Source organism: Apis florea, unplaced genomic scaffold (assembly GCF_048593485.1).
Source record: "Apis florea isolate Af1SG1 unplaced genomic scaffold, ASM4859348v1 contig_3766_pilon, whole genome shotgun sequence".
NCBI classification, from domain to species: Eukaryota; Metazoa; Arthropoda; class Insecta; order Hymenoptera; family Apidae; genus Apis; species Apis florea.
In genome coordinates this window covers 534,012-557,070 of record NW_028256843.1, presented here as the reverse complement: position 1 = coordinate 557,070, position 23,059 = coordinate 534,012, and the positions used below count along the sequence as shown (strand labels likewise).

The 23,059-nt window shown below is 30.8% G+C and overlaps 1 protein-coding gene across 1 annotated transcript in view; it reads left to right on the top strand.

Annotated features, from left to right (window-relative positions):
* LOC100871951 (neural cell adhesion molecule 2) overlaps positions 1-23,059 on the top strand; it is a 46,225-nt gene that overhangs the window by 2,625 nt on the left and 20,541 nt on the right. The window lies entirely within an intron of this gene.

Genomic DNA, 23,059 nt, shown 5'->3' with positions numbered 1-23,059 from the left:
ACTATATCTACATTCTATGAAAGTAGTATGTCATAAGAAAGATTAAACATCAATTTTCTTTTTTCGAATTAGTTACTGAAATTTTTCTTATCATAATCATAATCATTTGTTCAACTTTTATTACCTTTAACGTTATACTTCTTGGATTATTATTGATCCAATAGAATCGTTAATAAATTTCTCAAGTTTGATGATTATGAATATATAAAGGAATAGTTTAATACATTAGAAGTTTTTACTTATAAAAATATATAAATTTAAAGACTCCTTGTTGACATCTTTTCTAAACAACTCTTGATTCGTTTCATCTCGCATTCTAAAAACATTCGAAGAATCCATTTTCACTTTATAATTCACAAACCATTTCCACAACAATCATCGTGAAGACGATAATAGAATCGACGATTTGGTATTAAAATTCGTGGAACGTCGAATCGCGGTTTACCTCGTAGATAATCGCGTCGAGGGTTGTCAACCCCCTTTCGTTGGATTGATCGCGACGAATATAACGTAATCCGTCAAAACGTAACCCGAACCGAGCGCGATCGTTGCAATTACGGTTCCAATTAATGGGTAAAGACAACTGGCCGCTGGTGTCAGTCATTCGTAATGACGCTGTCGGCGGTCTCATAATCGTTGTGAAGCATTTACGAACCTCGTGGTGATCGAGGTGAGCGTGCACTGGCGGTGGGGTAGCGTTGAAAGGAAGGAAAAAAAGAGGGAAGGCGCGTTAATTTCAATGTGGGGATTGGACGATTGATGCGATATGTGCACGTGGACAGTGTGGAGAATTTGGCTGTCAATAGTTGTTTTGCGGCGGGCACAGCCTCGGTTTCCGTGCTCTACGACATTGGACGGACGACACCGCAACCCGTTTATTTAATCGATGCATTATGCAAATTGACATAACGGCTCCACTTCGGATGCAGTAATCGACCACCGTCTCTCGACTGATTCACAATGGGACAATGTGTACGTTGAATAATTGGCAGTAACGTGCTGCGGCTTCGAAATCAAAGCTACTGAACTTCCTGTCCGTACCTCGAGGGTTCAGAACGCGATGGACAGAATAGGTTCTGTTGGGTACAGATACTGACTTTTCCCGATGCCACGGAACTTGGATTGTTTGGAATGTTCGTTTCTCGAGGATTAGGTTGGGGATGGTTTGGTTATATAATTGGTAGATTGCGGATGCTCTCGGCAAACTCCGTATTCCTTTTCAACAGGAAGAAAGGAAAATGGAGCTTTAACTTGGAGCTAAATCCGTTTACCTATTTGTTTCTATACAATGCGGATTTTCATGCAAATTTATATTTTCCATATTATATAGTAACACGCGATAAAAGTCGTTTGATCAATCTATAATTAAATCCAAATTAAAAATAATTCAATTCGTTTTAATCGAAAGAATTAACGCGGAAAGTTTTAATCAATTTATAATCTCCAATACATAAACATATTTATGTATTTAATAAGATCTTTGTAAACAATATTATTTCCAGAAATAAACGTATTTATCGCTTAATTTAACTTAAACCTCGATTAATCTGTATTAAAATTAACTTAAACTTTAAACCGCTATAACTTCTAAGATAGTGATTTTTAATCAACGAATCGAGGATCGTTAAAAGCGCTCAACTTTCTCCTATAAAATGGTTTTTAATTTATCTTGATACGACTTCTGGTTCCCGAGATATCGTCGTGTAAAGAGAAGGGTAATTTTTAATCATTTATTATCCTCATTCTTGTCACTTACTCAGATCTCTCGCTCGCACCTCCTCTCACTGATCTATCCCACACTCTAGACAAGTGAGAGGCGCAATTCTTAGAATTAGCACACTATTTCTAGAAGAACATAGTACGCACTTCCAAGAAAAAATGTAGATCACGACTCATTCATAGTCTTCGCGCCGTCTTAAAAATTACAGCAACTTTGACACTTTATATCTCGGCAACCGTTTAAAATATCGGGATAAAACGAAAAGCAATTTCGATAGCATAGCTTTCTCTGTTTCTTGAGTAGATTTTGATGACAAAATTCGTAGTATTTTCTCATGTTTTTTATATGAAAAGACGAAGTTTCATTTGTATCTTTGAATGCAATGGTCTACGTTGTAATATAAAGTATATAGAAATATAATTTAATACATGTTTTACGTATTATGGTGTATTTTTTATATATTGAATATGTTTTTACAAAATTTTCGATATATTCATAACATTTGAGTCTAATAATTAAAAATATATCGAGGTTATTCTATTTATATTCGCAATCGATTTTATAAATTTTAAATAAAAAATATTTTTAGGCTAGAAAGAAAGTCTTTATATTTTCTACATATTTTTATATTGATTCTCTTATGTACGTCATCTAGCTGAAATGGAATTCTTCAATATGTCAAAGTTAACGTGAAAATCTTGGCAGAGTCAAAAATAGATAAAACTATTTTAATCATTAAGAGAAGTAATTCGAGACTCAACATTCATTAACTTGAAGTTCTCAATATTATCTCATTGATTAAAATTTTATTTCTGGGAAGTTAGTTCTTAAAAATTTCGAATTATTAAGAAGAAGAAAAATTAAATTTAATTATGAATTGTACTTCCTGCGAATTAATGCTCAATGATAATAAGAAAGGAAAATATGTATGAAAATTTCATTAGCTTTCATCACAAATTAATCGATACGTAACAAGATTTAATTAATTCAGATAATGAAGGTAACGAGTAAAATTTATAAGCATTGTACGTGTGTTAAAGGATATTCGTCATCACAGGTGATTATTAAAGGAAGTTAAATATACAAACAGCAATTAAATTGCACATATGATAGACATAATAATTAGTATATTATGTGTTAGAGGTTTGAAATACGCCTCTTTATAGATGCTTCAACATAAATTGTACGAAAATTGACACATCAGATAATGAATAATTTCTCGATAGTTGAATTCATATTATCTGTATAACTTTGTTTTGTGCAAATATAACTGTATTATTAATAGAAATCAAATATTGTTTCTTTGCTTGTTTTCTGTGCATATTCTTTTGCAACTAAACATACTTTGTTAGAAAAATAATTATTATATGCACATTTTGATTTAGTTTTTATATGCAGTGTAAATCATCTTGATCATTTCAATTATCTTCGTTATTTGTAAACTAATCAAAATTTTATTACAAGAATCGTTTATTCTGTTTTTTTTTATTAAATGAAAATATTATTTTTATTCGAGTCGAAGATTAAAAGATGGAAATTTGCTTTTACTTACTCTGTTGAAAAATTTAAAAATTATGATAATGTGATTGTTAGATATAAATATTTTCTTTCCACCTGTTCATTCTGCAATAATATTTTTTTTTTTTCATCAGTCTACTATACTCGTGTTTTGAATCAATAAAATTATGCCAATATTCACTTCTTCTACAATTTTAAGGGAAATTCTTCTACCAGTAGATTGAATCGATAAGTAGAATATTTTTTCGAGCCCTTTTTATACACGGAATCATTTATCGTAAAGACAGATTATGGTACTGCATATAACATGACAACATGATCGAAGACCTATCCTTCCTCTTTACACAAAGTGTATGCAACAACTTAAGGAACGAGTACTTAGCATTCCTGTCTGCCTTTCACGTTTGAAATTGCAATAAACTCACGATAGTACAGTGCTTGGCAAATAACGAAAAATCATGCAGAAATTCGCTGTTTCGATCTCTGGCAGCTAGACTTGAATATATTTTACGAAATATTCCGCAATTTCTTTCCTATAAGAGCTTGATATCGACTAATTTCCGACACGCGAGCCACTACGTATTCATGTACGTTATTCATCAGAATTTCATTATAATAACGTGGTAACGTTATATATTTCAACAACATTAAAATTATTAAATAGCCTGAATAATTTATTTTATTTCATATCAAATATATGTTATCTAAACTTCTGAGCTAAATACCATTCCACTCATATGTACATTTTCATAATATAGTTGAATATCTTTGATAGATAATTAATAATAAAATTAATTCACTAGACAATTTGTTGTATTGATAATATCGTTTTCAAATTTTTAAATATTTTAAGATACATTGTTGTACACTTTAAAAAAATATATTTCTCAAAATCTTCTCGTATTATACACACACACACACACATACGCAATATTAACTCTTATATTTAACTAGATCAAGAATAGATGGCGAGGAAAATTAATTAATTTATTAAATTTTTATTATACGAGTGTTTACTTCGATATTTCACATAAACAATTCTACTCTACTTTATTATATCACTCTATTTATAATAACTTCTCTTTCATTTATTTCATATATTTCTGCAATATATTTTTACATCAATCTTCACTTTCGGTCTCATTTTCTACTTGAAAAAATACAGATCACGCAAATACAAGCACAAGATTATAATACAATCCGAACAAAAGGCTGGCGCGCCATCCAAAATGTCTGGAACAACGTTCCACTTCCTGTCCCGGCATAAGCAGCGACAAATTTTAAATAAACGGGTGAAATAATTTCAATGGTTGGCGGACTTTCTATCTTTTAACTGCTTCCGCATCCGAAGTTTCCTGTCGGCAACTACTTCGTAGTAGAACACGAATACCCGCGTTCCATGGATGTTCCTTGATTAGAAATAAAGAGAGAGCCGCGAGTACGAACCTCGGCGGAAGTGGCAGTGAATGCGCGGAAGAAGATGACGTTACTCGTGGGACGATGTTTGCGTGCTGCAACGCTGTCAGAGAGAGAGAAAGAGAGAAGAAAAAGGAAAAAAAAACAGAAGAAAACAGTTTGAAATATTTAATGCACGTTGGTCTCGACGGTGAAATCGAGCTTTTATACCAGGATTCGTTGCGTGAAAATAGAATTTACTGTAACGAGCTGCGATATCCTTTTTTTTTCTTTCTTTTTTCTTTTTTTTTTTTTTTTTTTTTTTTTATAAAACTTGTGCACGTTACTTCCTGTTTGAATTAATTGTTTGTACATACAGAACGCGAGTTTTAATCCGTTGCAATGGAACAAGCAAAGTATTTTGACTTATTCTTGAAAAGTTTCCCTTGTAAATTAACGAAGTTTGCGGTAAAAATCTCTTGTTGCGATAAAAGTTATTAAAACGATGTAAGTTATTCCTTTCGAGAACGTTGTTTAATATTTTTCTCTCTCTCTCTTCTTTTTTCTTCCTGTTCGATATCCCGAGATTTATCAAGATTTTACTTTATGCTTCACAAAAATAACTTGGATAAGAATATTTTAAGTTTAATTTTGATTTTATTCAAAGGGATGTTTATATTTGCTTCATCAACGATGGACGATGATATAGTAGAGACTTTATACTTAAATATCTTCGAAGAATATTTCGTTTCTTCGATAAAGCTTAGAATAATGGAAAATAAGTTTTTATAATTAATGTATCAAGAAAGACCATTAATAATGATCAAATCGCAATTATATTTAAAAGATAATTATGTTACAATTTCACTCTAGAAAAGATATCTTTAAAAAAAGATTTTCCATTCAATTCAATACTCGCAAAATCACGCAGGCATTATTTGATTCGTTGTCCGTTTTTTTTTTTTTTTTTTTGAAAATAATAATATTGGTTCACATGGAAATGGTAATTTTAAGTGGTACACCGTGTATGTTATATTTCGAGGGCGTTATGTGTCTACAATTTCGCAGCAGTCACGCGTGTAAAAAACGCATTTTCGCGCTTCGTCACGTGATTTTTCGACCTGCCACAGGATACGATTCGCGAAATTCAGAGGATGTACAAATGGTGTCGTCGATCGCTTTTACGTGATTTATGAAATTCGTTTTCGCACGATCATTCTGTACCCTGTGCTTTTTCACATTTCTTCTTTTTTTTTTATTTTTCACGATCGATAATCATATTTCATATTTCATATTTATCGTGACAAATTTTGAAACATTAGCATCAAGTGTTCGCCATTTAAAGAGAAACATTTTAATTAAATTAATTTAATGAGACAATATGAAAAAAAAAAAAAAAAGAAAAAGTGAAATATATTTTAATCATATCTTTATGCTATTCGTAATCATTTTCGTTGAATGTGAATAAATTTTGTATAAAAATTAATAAGCATTCATCTGGCATATATATGGTAGCGAACATTTTAAGGCAAATTTGTGAAAAAGAATTTGTTCAAACTATTTATGAAATACACTTTGAATTGCTTATATAGTGTGAACCTCATAGATATTATTTCAAAAAATTTTTAAAGTAACTTATTCTTTGTTATATCTTCTTTTAACATTAAATTTTCAAAATTATCTTCATTCTCTTTGTTCACAACTCAATAATTAATTTAATTATCAAATTATAAAATTTCTATCTTGTCGAGTAATAAACAAAAAAGAGATACTACATCACAGAGAAAGAAGAAGATTTGAAATAAAAAAAAAAAAAAGCTTTATTATATTAAAATTTCTTTTTAAATAATATACAAACCTGATATAAAAACACTTATACAAAATATATTTACTTTTGCCAATGATATCAACTCCTATCTCGATATTTTAAAAATCTCTACTACAACATTCGCTCACGAATACGGCAACACTTTCAACAATCATTCGTCTTTATCTCAGCGAAAATTATCACAGCAAGCGCTTTCCAATTCCGTAATAATGTAATATAAGAGCGAGTTGTAACAAAGCCTATCGTTGTCGACGTTATTAATTTGCAAACTGGGCGAGAAAGGTGGCGGAAACCGAAGAGGAGGAACGAGGGGATCGGTTCGTAAATCACTCTCGAGGATTTATTATCGAGTATATTCGCGAGGAACGGGTTGGTGCTCGACGACTGGAAAAAGAGTAACGAAATAAAGTGAAACGAAGGGGGAAGGTAACGCGCGAGGAACAGCGGCCTCGCTTAAAAGGAAGACGATAGGGAGGGTAACGAGTATGGATCCGGTTAGAGCATCGAAAAAAATGTCGATACTATTCGCTGCGAAAGCGATAGGGCAACAAACGAGGGAGAAAAAGGAAAAAAAAAAAAAAAAAAAACACGGAGAACTCGATCTCCGTTTTCGTTCGAAAATTCGATTCGACCTGGACGAATGAGTTGGCGTGTTCGAAATTTTTCGATGGAAGCATCGGCTGTAAAAATTCCACGCGAAACTGGCGCCAAATTGAGAATAATGTATCGGTTTTGAGAATCGGTGTGTAGTATAGAATTTTGTGATCGTGTTTCCGTTTCGTTGTATTTTTATAATGATCGACTCATTATCTCTTTTGCAGCTGAATTTATTATAAAACAACGCTCGAAAATAGTTCTTTTATGGAAATATGTTTATATAGAATAGAATTTTAGCTTAGAAGAAATAGTGATTTTGCGTATTGCATTTCGTTGTAAAGATTTCTTGCTTCATTTAAATTTTGCATTCTGTAAAGTTTTAAAGCTTTGGGTTTGCTTCAGAATTAAAATGAAAACGTAACATTTGTATACATTTATTTTTCGTTGAATGTTTTAATTAATTTGGTTGAATATAAATTACGAGCAAAAATTTTTATAAATAATGTTTAATAGATAATATAACGAGAATAAAATAAGACGAAAATTGTGTTGGAGAAAAGTTTTCGAGAAAAATATGTTCGAATGCCACTCAAATGGATGTGTGCCTGTCTTATTCCCCACTGAATATCAAATAATCAATATCCAGAGAATTCTTCGTGCAAAAATAGATGAAAAATATAGAAAATTTTTTCTTTAAAGCCTTGTTTTTTAAAAAATTCACCAACTATAAATATTTCTGATTGAATCGTTGACTTTTCTACTTATAACGCATTGATCAACTCATCTGATCATGAATTATCGACCATTCGAAATGAACTTATTGAAATTTGTTTATGTAAAAATCACGTATCTTTGATTATTCGTACATTTTTAATTTTTTTATCGAATAGGAATAAATGTAAAACGAAAATATTTATGCAGCATCACCAGGATAAATGTATTGGATGGAGACACGAGGATATAAGAACACTACCCTTGTTCAACGTAGTCTGAAATATGTATAGTTTCCCCTATGGAAATATAGATAAACTAGAAAATTCTGCCATACATCAAATATCAATATTTTCCAAATATCGACACTTTCGAAGCAAAGAAATTCAAAGTTGTATATGACATGTCTATTCCATTTTATGACACGTGTATTCCATTTTATAAGAAATGTAATTTTTAACGAAAGAATCGAAATTATAATCGTCAATGAAAGAAATATAACACAAATTAGTCGAAAAATTATTAAACGATTCACATTATACACCTTCGTACAACTCTTACATTGTTCAAATCTGAAAAAAGAAAGAGTTGGTAAATCCAATATTCGTATCATCATAAATCATGCGATGAAAGTTTACTAGTTTTCATAAAAAAAATTCGAAGAATGCTGGAGAACATTCTCTCGGTTATCCGCTGGTAGAATAGCTTCTTCTGGCAAGTCGATTAAAACGAAATGCAGATTTGTCGACGATCGATCCCCGCAATAACGGCAGGATTTAGCTATATAGTAATGGATTTAGATAGACCTCGGAGTACGATCTCGAGTTTCGTTGCCAATGCTTCCCATCCGGCGGAAACTTTCAAAGGCAAACCTGTCTCTGTTCACGGTAGCTCTAAAAATCGATCCATTAACCGCCTCAAAAATCCACTTTTATCTGAGAAATATCTCGTGGAGTGATACAGATCTGAACCTTTTATTATATTGATTTAATCCTCGATATAATATATTGTATCTCGTCTAATTCTCAATATCTATTATACAGAAATGAGCATGGAATTATAAAGTTAATCGCATTTGAACCGATTTGATAATTGTATTGCATAAATGATTTACGTAAATTGGATAATTTTATCGTTATTTAAGAATTTGATATGTTTCTGAACAAAAGAGAATATTAAAAATATTTAATATACGTATTTTATGGTATTATATTATTATTGAATTTATTATATATTGATTGATTAAAATTATACTAAATCTCGTGTTATTGAATAGAAACGAAAATGAGAATCCTTGAATGCAAAAAAAAAAAGAGACAGACCTTTTTAAAATAAAAAAAAAAAAACGAACCGAGATTCCGTATTACCATTTTCTTCTCTAATATATATTTTTATATAATTACAAAAATTCTTTCATTTAATATTATTTAATATTATTTAACTTGTATATAAGATAAGCGTATCTCTGCACACGTTTCATCTGCTTTTTTGCCTTGTTACCGTCTTTCGTAAACATGTATACTCTCTTCTTAAAATGTTGTACATATACACATAAGGTCTGTGGAGTCTTTGTAAGTCCTCTTACGCCCAACTTACCTCTAACAAGTCGCTATCTTTTCCGCTCCACATCTCTGTAAGGCTGTCCCACATTGTTCTAAAGAAAATATATTATTGATTACTGAAGCAAATTAATATCTTCAATCAGTATTTCAGAGTGGAGGGAAGACCAATGTCTATCCCCACAATTTATATCCTCACCTTGCAAAAATATCGAGCCATTCGAGCAACTTTCATCAATCTTTCATCCCCTTGATGAATCACTGACAATCACATCGTTTTTCTTGATGAAAATTCTTAAGCGAGAGATATATATCCTCACATCTCTTTGATACTAATTTTTTTCCTTATCGAATTAAACATACATACTCGATTCTATTCTTCAATTCTATTCAGCAGTTCAGTTCAGAGCCACAGACAATATATAAAATTCCAACTCTGCTAGTTTTCTGCACTATCCAGATGCAATGGGTAGATTTTAAAATCTCAAGTTTTCTTTGTATTGTGAACGTCTCAATGTAGACTTAATAAATTTTATAATTTTACTTTTCAGCAGCCAATGTTTAAGATCCAATAATCCATCCCTAGTTTCTTTATATTCAGAATTGTGTGTGCTGTAATGTAACAGACTCAACAGTCTTCAAATTCTTGTTTCCCTTTCCTTTCACTGCCCATAGCTTTATTCTTAGCACTGTAGATGTTGTTATAGATTCTATAGATTGTTATAGGTACAGATCTCCAATTCTCTAGTTTCTCTTGCACAATTTTGTATTCAGCATTGCGCACTCCGCAACATTGTTACCTCGGAGCAGAGAATAGAAACTCGTAAATTCCTATTTCCTCTAGAGTTCATAGCTCTATTTTCGTAATATAGTAGCCACTAAAGTTTTGAATCTCCACTCCGCTAATTTGGCTGCCTGTACCTTTGCTTAACCGAGGTAGCCCGTGGCCGCAAAATGACAAATTGAACAACGGTGTCTAAAACTGATTATCAGATGGATCCCAATGGCGGCGCCACGTGTTTATCGCGTGGCTATAATTCTGTCCAGGGTGAGGAGAGTAAAGAAATTTGCATATAAAACAAGCAATTTACTCGGTTACCGTGGTATGCGGGGATGGAGGGGAGAGGGGGGGGGTCATTACTCCTGCTTTGAAGGGTAATGGAATAATGCGGTCGCCTTGTGTTCGTTTTACATCGTTATACCGGTTATCGGGAATTTGCTTTGATTATACGGTGGAAACGCACGGCAATTTCGGCGTGGCTATATTAATAATTGAGGATAATGGATGAACATAGGACACGGCCGGCCGACGTTCTCGATATTTAATTTCATATCACGATGCTCGAACGGCTAACTTGCTCTAATCCTCTTTCTCCTGGTCCAGATATCTATCACCCAATGGATCAGGAATAAATCGCGTTGAATACAAATTGATCGTGCACGCGGTTGATAAATGGTATTGTTTCTTGGAAAATGACGGTAACGATTTATGGAAATCTATTGGCGGTTTAGGATATTTTGGATATGGATAGGATAATATAAAATGGATGAATGATGATTCAGTTTCTGTGATTGCAATGGTTGTTTTCGAATTCGTTTCTTTTTTTTTTTTTTTATTTTATAATAATAAGATTAATATTGTATATAATAATGCATTGGATAATTATTTAGATTGTCAGTTAGTTTAAATTGTTCAATATTTAGTGCGCTTTGTATATGTTTATTTGTGTTATTATTTATGTGATGCATATGATGACGATAAAATGATATGAATAAACAGATTAAATATTGGAAACGGTGTATATTAAAAAATATTATTAAACAAATGTAGTAATTTGTTTTTCTTTTACATAAATGTATTTTTATCTCCAAAAAGGGAACAGTTTTTTAAAAAACTGTTGCAATTGTTAAATTGAATTGTAAAAAAATTGTCAAAAAGCACTGGAAACAAATCAAAATATAAATTCTCATTAATTGAAGCTGTTTGTAACGTTTGTGTTGCTTTTGTGTAGCCGTAAAATGGATGAGTCGCCTTTATATCGAAACGAATGAAATGTATTTAAAATAAAATATTTGATTGTTTTTTTTTTTGTTTAGAACTAAAAATTTATTGGAAATTTTTATTAAACGAACAATTATAATTTAGATGATATCTTAATTATAATTTGAAAAGTATTTAAACATATACGAAAAAATTATATTTTATATTTTTATTGTTAAATTATATTCTTAGTAAATATTTTTCTAATTAATATATTTTTAAATAATTAACGAATGATTTTCTTCGAGACTTTCATTTATATTAACATATATGCAGTTCTAAACATTTTCATATGATGAGAAAAATGTATAGTTCCATTTGAAAAAAAATTTCGACATTTGGAAAAATTATAAACAAAGTTTTTTGCTTTTCTTTATCATAAAGAATAAATAAAATATTCAAAGTATTTAAGATAAATATCTTATAATTTCAAAAATTTAAAAAGTTATAAGAACTTGAAGTTGAATATATAAAACATTTTCTTTGCAAAATAAAAATTCGCTCCATTATGAATAACAATATAACATACTTTTTAAAGATATTCCATACAAATTCTATACAAAAAAGCTTCACAAATTACGAACATAATTTTCTCATTACGTTACAATCCTTTATCGAAAAATACTTTCAACATATTGTCCCGCCTACATGAGAACAAAAGTAATTAAATCGAACGTTCCATTAACGTGATTTCCCCGAGTGATTTTCCAGTATCAGTGAAATTTATAGTCGTTGAATAAACAGCCGTTGAAAGGGATTACTTAGGAAACGAGGTCGCAAAAATGGGACGCATCAAGAACATCACGTTTTCTCCTTACCAGCGGCCAAAACTGCAACAAACCGTGAAACACAGTTCATTCTTAATTTACTTTCCGTTTATTCCACTTTTGCGACGGACAACCGAAAACCAGACTCTAACTTCGACGCCTTCCCTTCAAATCCAATTCGTTTCGTTTCGTGGAATCCGTCCCGTCTCGTGGCGAAGTATCAAGCCCTCAACTTCCGCCGAAATCCAGACGTATATTCCATCCACGTGCTATTTTCCTGTGACTAATTTAATTCTCTTATTCGTCGTGTCGAAATTATTAGTCTTATTAATCCGTGGTGATCACGAGATTCTATTGAAACGTATAAATGAGTTAAAAATTTAGACGCATTGATAATAATTATAATGTTATTGCGTTGCATAAAAGAATAATGATAATGATAAATTTGTAATCGCTTTTTTGTTTATTAGCGTGAATCGATTAAAATTTATTCTTTGTCGCGAGTGATATTGTACTTGAAAGAATCTTTGAGGTGATGATGATCTTTGATTTTTTTTTTTATATTTTTAATGAATATTTATAAAGGATGGAGAAGTTTTTTAACATAATGAAATTTTGTTGCCAGAACATTTAGATTAAATTACGAGACGTTCAAACTTATATAGATTAGTGGTAAAGTAGAAATTGGTTGGATGTTTCAATAAAAGTTAACATTAGTTTCAATTGTGTATATAAGTTTTCGTTGCTTCTGCAACAACACATTGTTAATAAATTCAAAACAAAATTGAAATGCAATCTGCCGCGCGCTAAGACGTTCTAGTTTGATCTATAAATGCAAATTACTCGTAACCTATTCATTATTATTGTAATCCTAAATTACAATCAAATTACAATATTCTCTAATAATTTTTTAACAGAAATATCTTAAAAAACAAAACTTTTTGTAGAAAAGAGAGCTGCATACATCTTGCATCTTGCAATGTACAATTCCACTTTAAGAAAAAAGTTAGAAATTTATTTACGAAATCAATAAGAAAATTATATTCATGTCCTCTCGAAATTACTCTATTCTTCCCCAGATGCATCACAAGTAATTTACATTTACAGATCAAAATTGAGCAAAAAAATTTGTACATTTAAAAAAAATTCTTATCGTGCAAAAACCAGACGTTGATAAAAAGAAAAAAAAAAAGAAAAATCAAGTAAAAAGCACGTTGAACCGTTCTCGCGTACAAAAATCGTGAAAATCCAAATATTATTCGACGATCGTGCGTATACCGTGAGCGAGAAGAAGAAGAAGAAGCATGGATAAAATGTTCCTCGATAAAAGGAAAAGCGTGGAATCCCGAGTTTCTAGTAGACGGGATGGAAAAATGTAATATGGATGGTGGCGCGTAAACGATAGCGCGCAAGCACGAATTGTGCGCTCAGACAAAAAGCTCGACAATCACGGGACGAAAGATGGAATGCAAAAAATCCTTCAACCGGTAAACGTCCTCCTTGCTCCACCAAGAAGTGTCCCAACTGAGCGTCATTATTGCTTTGCATTTATAGCCTCATTCCGCGTCCCTTCCCCATTGTTTTCCTAGGCGCTCGATGGCCGGGGGGGATGAACAATGTTAACGGGGCCTCGTGGAATTTTCTCTTTGAGCGGAGTCATCGTGTTTACGCTGTTAAACGTTTGAATAGAAATTGAACGATTATTATTTTTTTGAGAATTAAGAAGAAGATGGTGATACAGGAAAGAATTTATAAATAGAGCTCGAGCTATTATTTCGACTTGAGAGATTCCATTGTTGAACATATTTTGTTATTTGTATGTGTTTGTTTAATTTTTACAACGTGAAACGTGCTATCCATTGTACATTTATCTTTATTGGAATAATATGTGAATTTTTGTAAATTTGTGAACTACAATGTGAATACCTCAATACGTATATAATATAAAGTGTACGATATGAAATCATTGCCATTTTCAAATTTTGATGTAAAATTATATAGCTGCAAAAAATGGCGGGAATCTGATTTATAAAATTATCCATTTTGTTGGGGTTGCATGAATATATTAAAAAAATCCGCTTCAGCGTTATATATAATTCTGTATATATAATCTTTTATAGAATCTATGGTTGAATTTAATAACTCGTCCCATATAATGTAATTTCAACGCTAGTTTCATTCATAAATAAACAACCAGGAAGTTAATTCTATTTTTCTTCCTTATATTTTTTGCAAATTAATTTTTGAAATACAAACAAAGTTTCATTAATATCAATCAATAAAAAATATGTATTTTATTATTTTAATATTCTTACGTGTAACAAACATTTTATTGCATGTTAAAATATAGAAAATTGACAAAATTTGTTTATGAAATCGGTAACGAATCCGAGAATAAAGATAAAAAATAAAATTGAAAATTAAAATGCGTAAAAATGCAACGAATATGTTATTAAAAAAAATATATATATTTTTTTTTTATAAACAAAGTACGCAGTCGATTGAAGAGCATTATTTTTAGAATAATATATTGAATTGATATATATTTATTCTTTGATGATCAAATTTTTATTTAAAACCCCAATTTATTTGAACATATGCATAACCATATATCAATATTTGTCAAGTAAAACGTTTCGCAAAAAAAAACAATATTAGCTACTAAAATTATTTGTACATAATTTTTCAATGAAAATTTATAAAATTCTTATTATTACGTGAATGTATTACTAGAGTACATTAATCTAATTAATTAATATGTTATAATAAATAATAATATTGTGCAAATACTTTTAATTAAATAACATCATAAACAAGTAACTATATTTTTACAATGCAAATTGTCAAAACACAAACTTTCTACAATGACAAATTTAAAAATTTGATTATTTATATTATATAAAGTAAATTATGACGGTTCATATATGTTTTATATTTATTTTTTATCAAATTTTTTCACATTCTTGCTCTAATTATCAATGCCAATTCATCAGAAATCATGAGCAAGCCAGTGAGTAAAGCCAGTCAGAGCTTAGCCTCAGAGTTTTTAGAGAAGATGAATCCCAGTAGATAGGAATTGTTAAATGATCGCGGTGAGTAGACTTGTGGACGGCACGTTTTTCCTTTATCTTTTTCATGGGTCAGTTATATTTCAGTGTCCAAACTATCGGAAAAGCGATCTTAGATATCGAGATCGTTCTTCATGGATCGCTCTCGGTCTCTCGCTGTTCTATCTTTGACACGCTCCACTGTGTTCCTCTTTCCTATCGTTTAGTCATCGAGAAATTGTCCGCTAGAATAGTCCTATTAAAGATAAAATTGTGGCTAAAAGTGCGGTGATTTCAAAAACTTTTACTGCAGTTTTGATCGATGAACCTTTATTGTTTAATATTCTTCTGTTAAAATTATTCTCTCTGTTTAAAATTCATTACGCTGGAATAAAGTAAGCAGAGAAAGAAAAAAAAGAAGAGGGAGATAGGGATAAAAACCGTTAAAGAAGAGTCGTGTGAGTCGTGTGAGCAAGTATTGGGCAATGCGTGTAGAAGATTTATTGTTAAAGATAAAAAGTAGGTAAATGACGAGAAACATAAAAAGTAGAAACAGGAGGAACGAACGCACGAATACCAATTTCAAAGACATTAATGTCCAGGATTATTAATGGAAATTATTAATGTGACAAATTCACGAGCGACGTGAACACGGTTTAACATTGTACACTAACAGTGAAATTATTCCCCTTAATCCATTTTTAAGGGAGTTTCAGTTTTTGCGTGAATACGAGTCACACTGGTGTCCCAAATTTAATTTAAACATTCATTTATATACTCTAAAAACAACCCAGTGACAATCGACCGGTCTAACCAGTTAATCCCTCGCTTTACAATTTAATCAAAAAACGTCGAATATTACTCGTATCTCGTCAAAATACAAAATTTTTCGTATAAATAAACGATAAAACTGGCGACGAATAATTTTCACAATTTATATACCATCACATTACAAATCTATGATATTTCGAAGATATCGAAATGCTCTCTCGCATTACTTATACATTCCACAGAATTCTGCCCCTTTTATTAACCATAGCCGTGGCAGAGCACAGTTTCCTCCCTTTAAGCCGTTTATCGTTAAACCGTGGTCTCGTCCTGGCGACCGATCGAAGGACGAGATTGCCAGCGAAGCGCGTCACTCGTGACCCGATAAAGCTGATTTTAGGTCGGTTGCACGGGCAGGATCGTCGTGCCTCCACCCTCATTTCTTCCTTTTTTCCGCTTCCCTTCGTGCGCTTCCTCTTATCTCCAACCGTGATCCATATCCCTTCTCTCGCGTTTCGCGTGTGAACCAGCGAGAAAAGAGGATGGCCGGAACTCAATACGCGGCTGATTGGCCCCCACGATTGTCCGTGGCCCGCGATTGTCTTCTGGCGCACGTCAAAGAGCAGGTCTTCTCGAAACGGAAGAAACAGAGAGGAAATATGGGGGAAGGAGTGGCGTTCCTTCTCTTACGTTTTATCCCTTGGAACGCTTCTTGAGCCCGGATCTTGGCGCGTTTCATCCGGAATCAATGCTCGGTAAAAAACGCTGTCGATATCAATCGCGTGACTGGATCCGATGAATCCGTGGACTTCTCGAAATAATTACGCGATTGTGCTCTTTCGATTGGTGACACGGTTTAAACGGAATGGTTTTGGATTTTAATAAAATTAAATTTTTGTTAAAGTGATTGGTGAATGATTTTTATTAATCTGTTTTTCCTCTTCGAATTTTTGTTTGAGAAAATTTACAATTTCAATCCTAAAAATTCAAGAAGAGTGTAGATTTATTTGTTTCAAAAAATTGTATCAGTTTCTTTTTGTTATCCTTAAATACAAAACTTATGTATTTTGGACTAGATTTATGTGATGTATTGTAATAGTAACAATTCATCAAATGGATATTTTGATTGTAGTGCAGAACAATTCAGGGAAAAGGTAGATTACATTTTAAAAAACGTTTGAAACATAAATATTTTAAAAGTTTATTCAAATTAGTATTAATAATTAAAAACTGGAAATAAAATCATTATTGCTTGCCCTTTTATATATATATATATATATATATAAGAAAATATCCTTTAAAATACATTAATTAAGAGAATTATTACAAATATTTTGATAATTAAATTTAAATATTATAATTAGAATCGGAACGAGCAACATTTGTTGTCTAAAATCATTATAAGACTTATAATCTTCTAACTGTGTCATGTTACGATATCAGAGACTGAAATTGCTTTATTAGATAGCAGTATTACAATATCATAAAGTAGGATCCTTACACACTTACACACCGCATTTGCTCGATTTCGACTAAAGTCTCTTAATCCTTTACATCTACCAAGTTCCAAGAATTTCATGGTAATTCTTAGAAAGGTATACTCGCACAATTTCTGGAACACCTCTAAACATAAAGCCACAAAATATAATGCTTATAATACAATTTCATATTATTATACTCGATTTTATCACGTGTTAATATTCGAACTTTTTGTTTTATTCTCTAATTAAAATTCGCGTAAATTTATATTTGAAAAACAAGTGGTATCATATCGTGAAAAAAGTGAAAATTTATTACAAAAAAAAAAAACATCCTTGTTTTATATCTTCATAAACGTAATATCAGTATACAATATATCCTCCAACCAATATACAATATAATTGGTCATCAACTCACGTGTATTAATTACGCGTATTGGACAAACAAGATATTATTTACATTCAATATATATTACGTTCTTTCGTGAAGCGTTCTGTTATTGATGTTTCAGACGTTCCATTCACTAATTAATTTCTAGTTATTATCAATTCATCACGTCAATAAATATTATTTCTTATAAACAGGGACTCTGTTTTCCAGTGTTTTTAAATATCACGAAAAATATTATGAAAAATTATAACGAATTTAATAAAGATCGTCCATATATAAAAATAAAAATAAAGATAAAGGCATGATATGAGGGAAATGATGGATTGGAAAAAAAAAAAGAATCCTTTTCCTTCGTTTTATCCCTTGGATCCGAATTCCTTCCTGGTTGGTCAGCCGGTTGGCCATCGACTTCCTGTAACGTTCCCGACTTTTATACGTTTCTTGGCCTCGAATGTTCGTGAAGAAACATGGTCGACATCAATCGTAAGGAATGAGCGTGATTTTCTTCGATGAAACGGCTGGTCAAGCCACGGAACCATGAGATCTTCGAAACAATGATCTTTGTCATGGTGTCCTCCTGATGGAAAAGGAAATCCTCGTTTTGAAAAGAGTATCCAACTTTCGAAATTCCTTTTGTATCCAGTCTTGTTTTATCCAGTGTCAATCGATTTCTTTAACATGAACATATTTGTTATTTGATCTCGAACTTTTTCTTGGATTCGTTTGGATTTGAGCAAAACAATTTGCTCGTTGATTTATAAAAAAATAAAATAAGTTTATTAATATACGATTATTAAGATACGATTTTAATATATCTATTTTGATATGTAGAGTTATCTATTTTTATGTTATTATAATATATATATAAATAATATAAAGATTGAATTCGAACGAAAAAAAAATGAAAAGATATATAAAATATCGAAAAATATTAATAAATAAATTTTGCGCATATGAAAAGTTGTTTTCTTAAATGAAATTTTAAATATTTCAGTATTAACAATTAATTTGATTAATCAATGAAAGGAAATTTATTACAAAGTTTATAAGCTATTTCAAACACGATCAATAAACTCCAACAATATTTCAACGATTTATATTAAAATATCTGAATTTCGACGACCACTTTATTTCATTTTCTTGAAAATTCCAATATCCATTCGAGAAATTCAAAACCTTTGAAACTTTGTTGCTGAAAGAGCATGCGTAAAATATGTACTCGATAAAAATCGATTGGTAAGTTTACCAACAGGTTAGTGAGTGGTATTCCTGGGTGAACAAGTACTCATATGCATTTGAAGAGAACACAATGATCCTGTTACATACCAATATTATATTTCTACTTTTAATTTTCTTTTTACAAATAACTTTATTTTTTCTTTTAATTCTTATATTTTTTTATATTCATCTCTTTTTATTAAAACTTCAGTGATTTTTGGTTTCCTTAAAATTACTACTTCCATTTTTTTCTATCCCTCATTATATCCATCTTTCTAATTTTTTTGATTTCGATCAATATTCCTGAATAAATTATTTTCATTCCTCTGCATTACTGGTTCTAGCATTTCTTTTCAAAATGAAATGCTTTGTATTATTTAGTTTGGATTAATATTATCTTCATTTTATATATATATATATTTAATCTCATACTTCAATACGTGACAATTTCATTTATTAATGGGATAATTTTGAATATACATATCTAATATTTTATTGAAGAAAATTTAAATTAATTAAAGAAAAATTAAAATTGTTTAATATTTTTTTTTGCTCTTCTGGAGAAAGATAAAGTTAGCAAAGGTTTTTCATACGAATCTTTTAATTAATTTTTTACTTAACTAACACAGTTAAAAATTCATGCAAAGAGAAAAGAATAAAAAGAGAAAGAATAAAAGAGAATAAAAATCTTTCAAATAAACATAATCTAAATTATAAGATTATATAAGATTAATTATTTAATTAAAATATTTTTATTAATTTATTTTTATGTATTTATAATTAAATTTCTTTCATTCTCAGAATTCTTTTATCACGAACATTGAATATCAATATATGAAAAGCTAAAATAATGATTGAAAATTTAATACAAAACTTTTACTATAAAATTTTTAAAAGAACAGATTTTATTTTCTTTATTTTATATTTATCACAGTGTTTTCACAAAAGTATTGCCTCATATAAACATGATTCGTACCTCGTTTGCAACCATTTTATTTTCTACACGTATTCTGTATATTTTCGTTTCTAGAAATATCCTCTTATTTTCATATATAACTTCCTTATCCTATTTTACACTGCATACACTCGTTCTTTTATTTTGTTTTTCATGTATCTCTTATTTTTATCGTTGTCCTATCAGTTTTCCTCTGCTTTCTCCCACAATTCTTCCTCTTTATCACTACTTTTTCTTATTATCTTCCTTGCTTCTTTTAGTTTTATAGAAATATTTTCGACTTATTTTTTCCTTCTTTGTGTCACAGTTTTTCTCTTTACTTTCGTATCTTTTTTTCTTTTTTAGAACTTTCTTTTATTTCTTTTCCTTTTATTTTATTTTTTTTTTTTACTTTTTAAATTTTTTTTTAAGATTTTATACTGTACTTTTTGTATTTTTAACTTTTTTCTCTCTAATATTTTCTCCTATCTTTTCTTTTCTTTTCTTTTTTTTATCAAGTTTTGTTTTTTCTCTTATTTCTATTTTTCAAATTTTTCTATTTTCGTTTATCCAGATATTTTGGTTTCAATTTCTCTTCCATAATATTAATCTATGTCAAAAAATTAGAAAAAAAATATTACAATTCTGAAAGTTAGTAACGATAGTAATTTTTAATTATTACAAAAGTAAGGAAATAACAAACACTCGCACTTTCTTATTTCTCATAAGTTAAATTTTACAAAATCAGAATTACATTAATTATATCTGTTTTAATAAAATTTAAATTAAACATTATTAAATTGTTTTTTATATAATATGCTTTCGAATTTGTTGCAGCAAATAACATTTTTTTTTTTATTAAAGTTATAAAATTCTATTCGAGAGATTCGAGAATTCGATTTAAAAGTCTATCTTCTCCTATCCGTCTTATTTTCTTCAAGATATTTGAAATCATAGGTTAAAATCGAACACTCTATATATATCTTCTATCTCTCTTTCTCGATTCTCTTCCTCTCTCGCCATTTTTGGTCCTCACTCCCCTCCTCTCCATTTTCCATTTGCCGCACTGTCTCCATCGTTTGTTATCCGGTTTCTTGAATGGGTGCATATTCTAGTAGTACACTCAAGCATTGGCGCACCTTACGATAGACGGAGCATATGTACGGACAAACATGGTTTCACATATCGTAAGTAGTACGACTATTGCATTAGGCAAACGGGCGCGAATACGTGCAACGTGTAATGTCTTGGAATAAGGGGATCGTATGATTCAAATTGACAATTTGAGCCCCTTATATCATCTCTCATAGCTTTAACCAGATACACGCCGGTTTATCGCCGACAAATGGGATACCGTTATTTACTTATGCATAATTTCACCGAATTCTCGGAGCGCAAAGTGCGATATCTGCAAGTACAAAAGCTGAGCAAGAATCAATTCTTGATTTCAATTTCAAAGATGAATATTATCGTGGATGTATCGGATGTAATAGATAATTAGAGATGCAAAATTATAAATTTTTATAAATGCAAGACTGAAGAAAAGAAGTTAAATAGAAATAAAACCTTGGATATTCATATAAAAAAAAAGTTAATAAATGCTTAATTAATTAATCTTCTACACTAATAAAAAATTTAATATCTTATTCTCGATGCTATTATTACAAAAAGATAAAAGCATTAAGAATAATTTGTTTACAATTCAATTTATCAATCGTAAGTAGCATTTAGACGTTGTTAATTTGTCACTTAGTCTAAATCGCTAATACGTCATTGTACATCGTATACTATCCTCTCTAACCCCTTGTTCACGCGTTGTTTATCCAGCAACCCTCTATGTTCATCCCTTATCACAGACCCAACCTCAATTGTGGACATTTCTACCCAATCGTAGCCGTATCTGGAGATAATAAGAATGTTTACAAGAAAAAGAATGATCATTTATGCATCGTTTGAATCGGAATGATATAAAGCTCTTTCGCGATTGTTTAGAATCACAAAGGATTTAAGATTGAAAGAAAACTGATTAAACTGGATCAACTCTGATTAAAGTGATCAGATTTCGCGACTGATAATACTAAGTGTGATTGGAAAATAAACTGATGTGTCTTAATTTAATGATTTAATAAATATTGTCGTTGAAATGAAATTTGGAAGATATATCAATCTCTTTTTCACGAACTACAAAAAAAGAATCGAATCAAAAGTTTCTTTTATGAAAGTTTTATTTCTTGAATCAGATAATTATCATTGTTTAGCATCTTTTACTTATTCTGTAAATTCCTCATCTATATTTAATGAATCTTTACAGCTTTAAATACACATTTAAATTGCTAATTGAAAAAATAAATATTAAATTTTATAAGTATTATGATTATGAAACATAGATCGATACAATTAAATATCGATTACTGACACGTATATAACATTCACAAATTTATTAATATCCTTTCTCGTTAATACATTCAATATACCATATTCCATCAACAGAACAAACATTTTTCTTGAAAAGTAAGCTCCCATTTTTATTTCAAACATTTCAACTCCTCTAACTTGGAATTTTTTACAAGGGAAGCCTCGTGAAACTGGAGTATCGCCGATGAAAATCGTACGATACAAAATATCAAACAACATCTCTCTCTCTCTCTCTGCGTATTTTTCTCCCATCAACGTTTTATGCATGTTTATACGTCCTCTCGAGGCTAGGGCGCAGAGAATTGAAGGAAGGGTAAAAATTGCCGACTGTGGGGGTAATATGAAATTGTGTATCGCGATACCCTATAAAAGGGTAGCCTTGTAAGTCTTTCGATCCGAAGTTGGAAACGGTGTATGCAGGCCGCCGCGCGCATAATGGCGGTGTGTAACGCGAGAAAGAGCTGGTGGCGCGCTTGATGCGGCGTAAAATCCAATTGTAACGGGGATAAAACTGGAGGAGAGAGAAGGAGGGGTGAGCACAGGGAAAAATGTGTCATACGTCGAAACGGGCCTGGTTATTCTCCCCTCCCTTCCTCGTCCGCTTTTACAATTCTAACCTAAAAGCCTTAAAGTTGATTCGTTCGTTTTTCATCACCCAAGGATCTCGGTTAT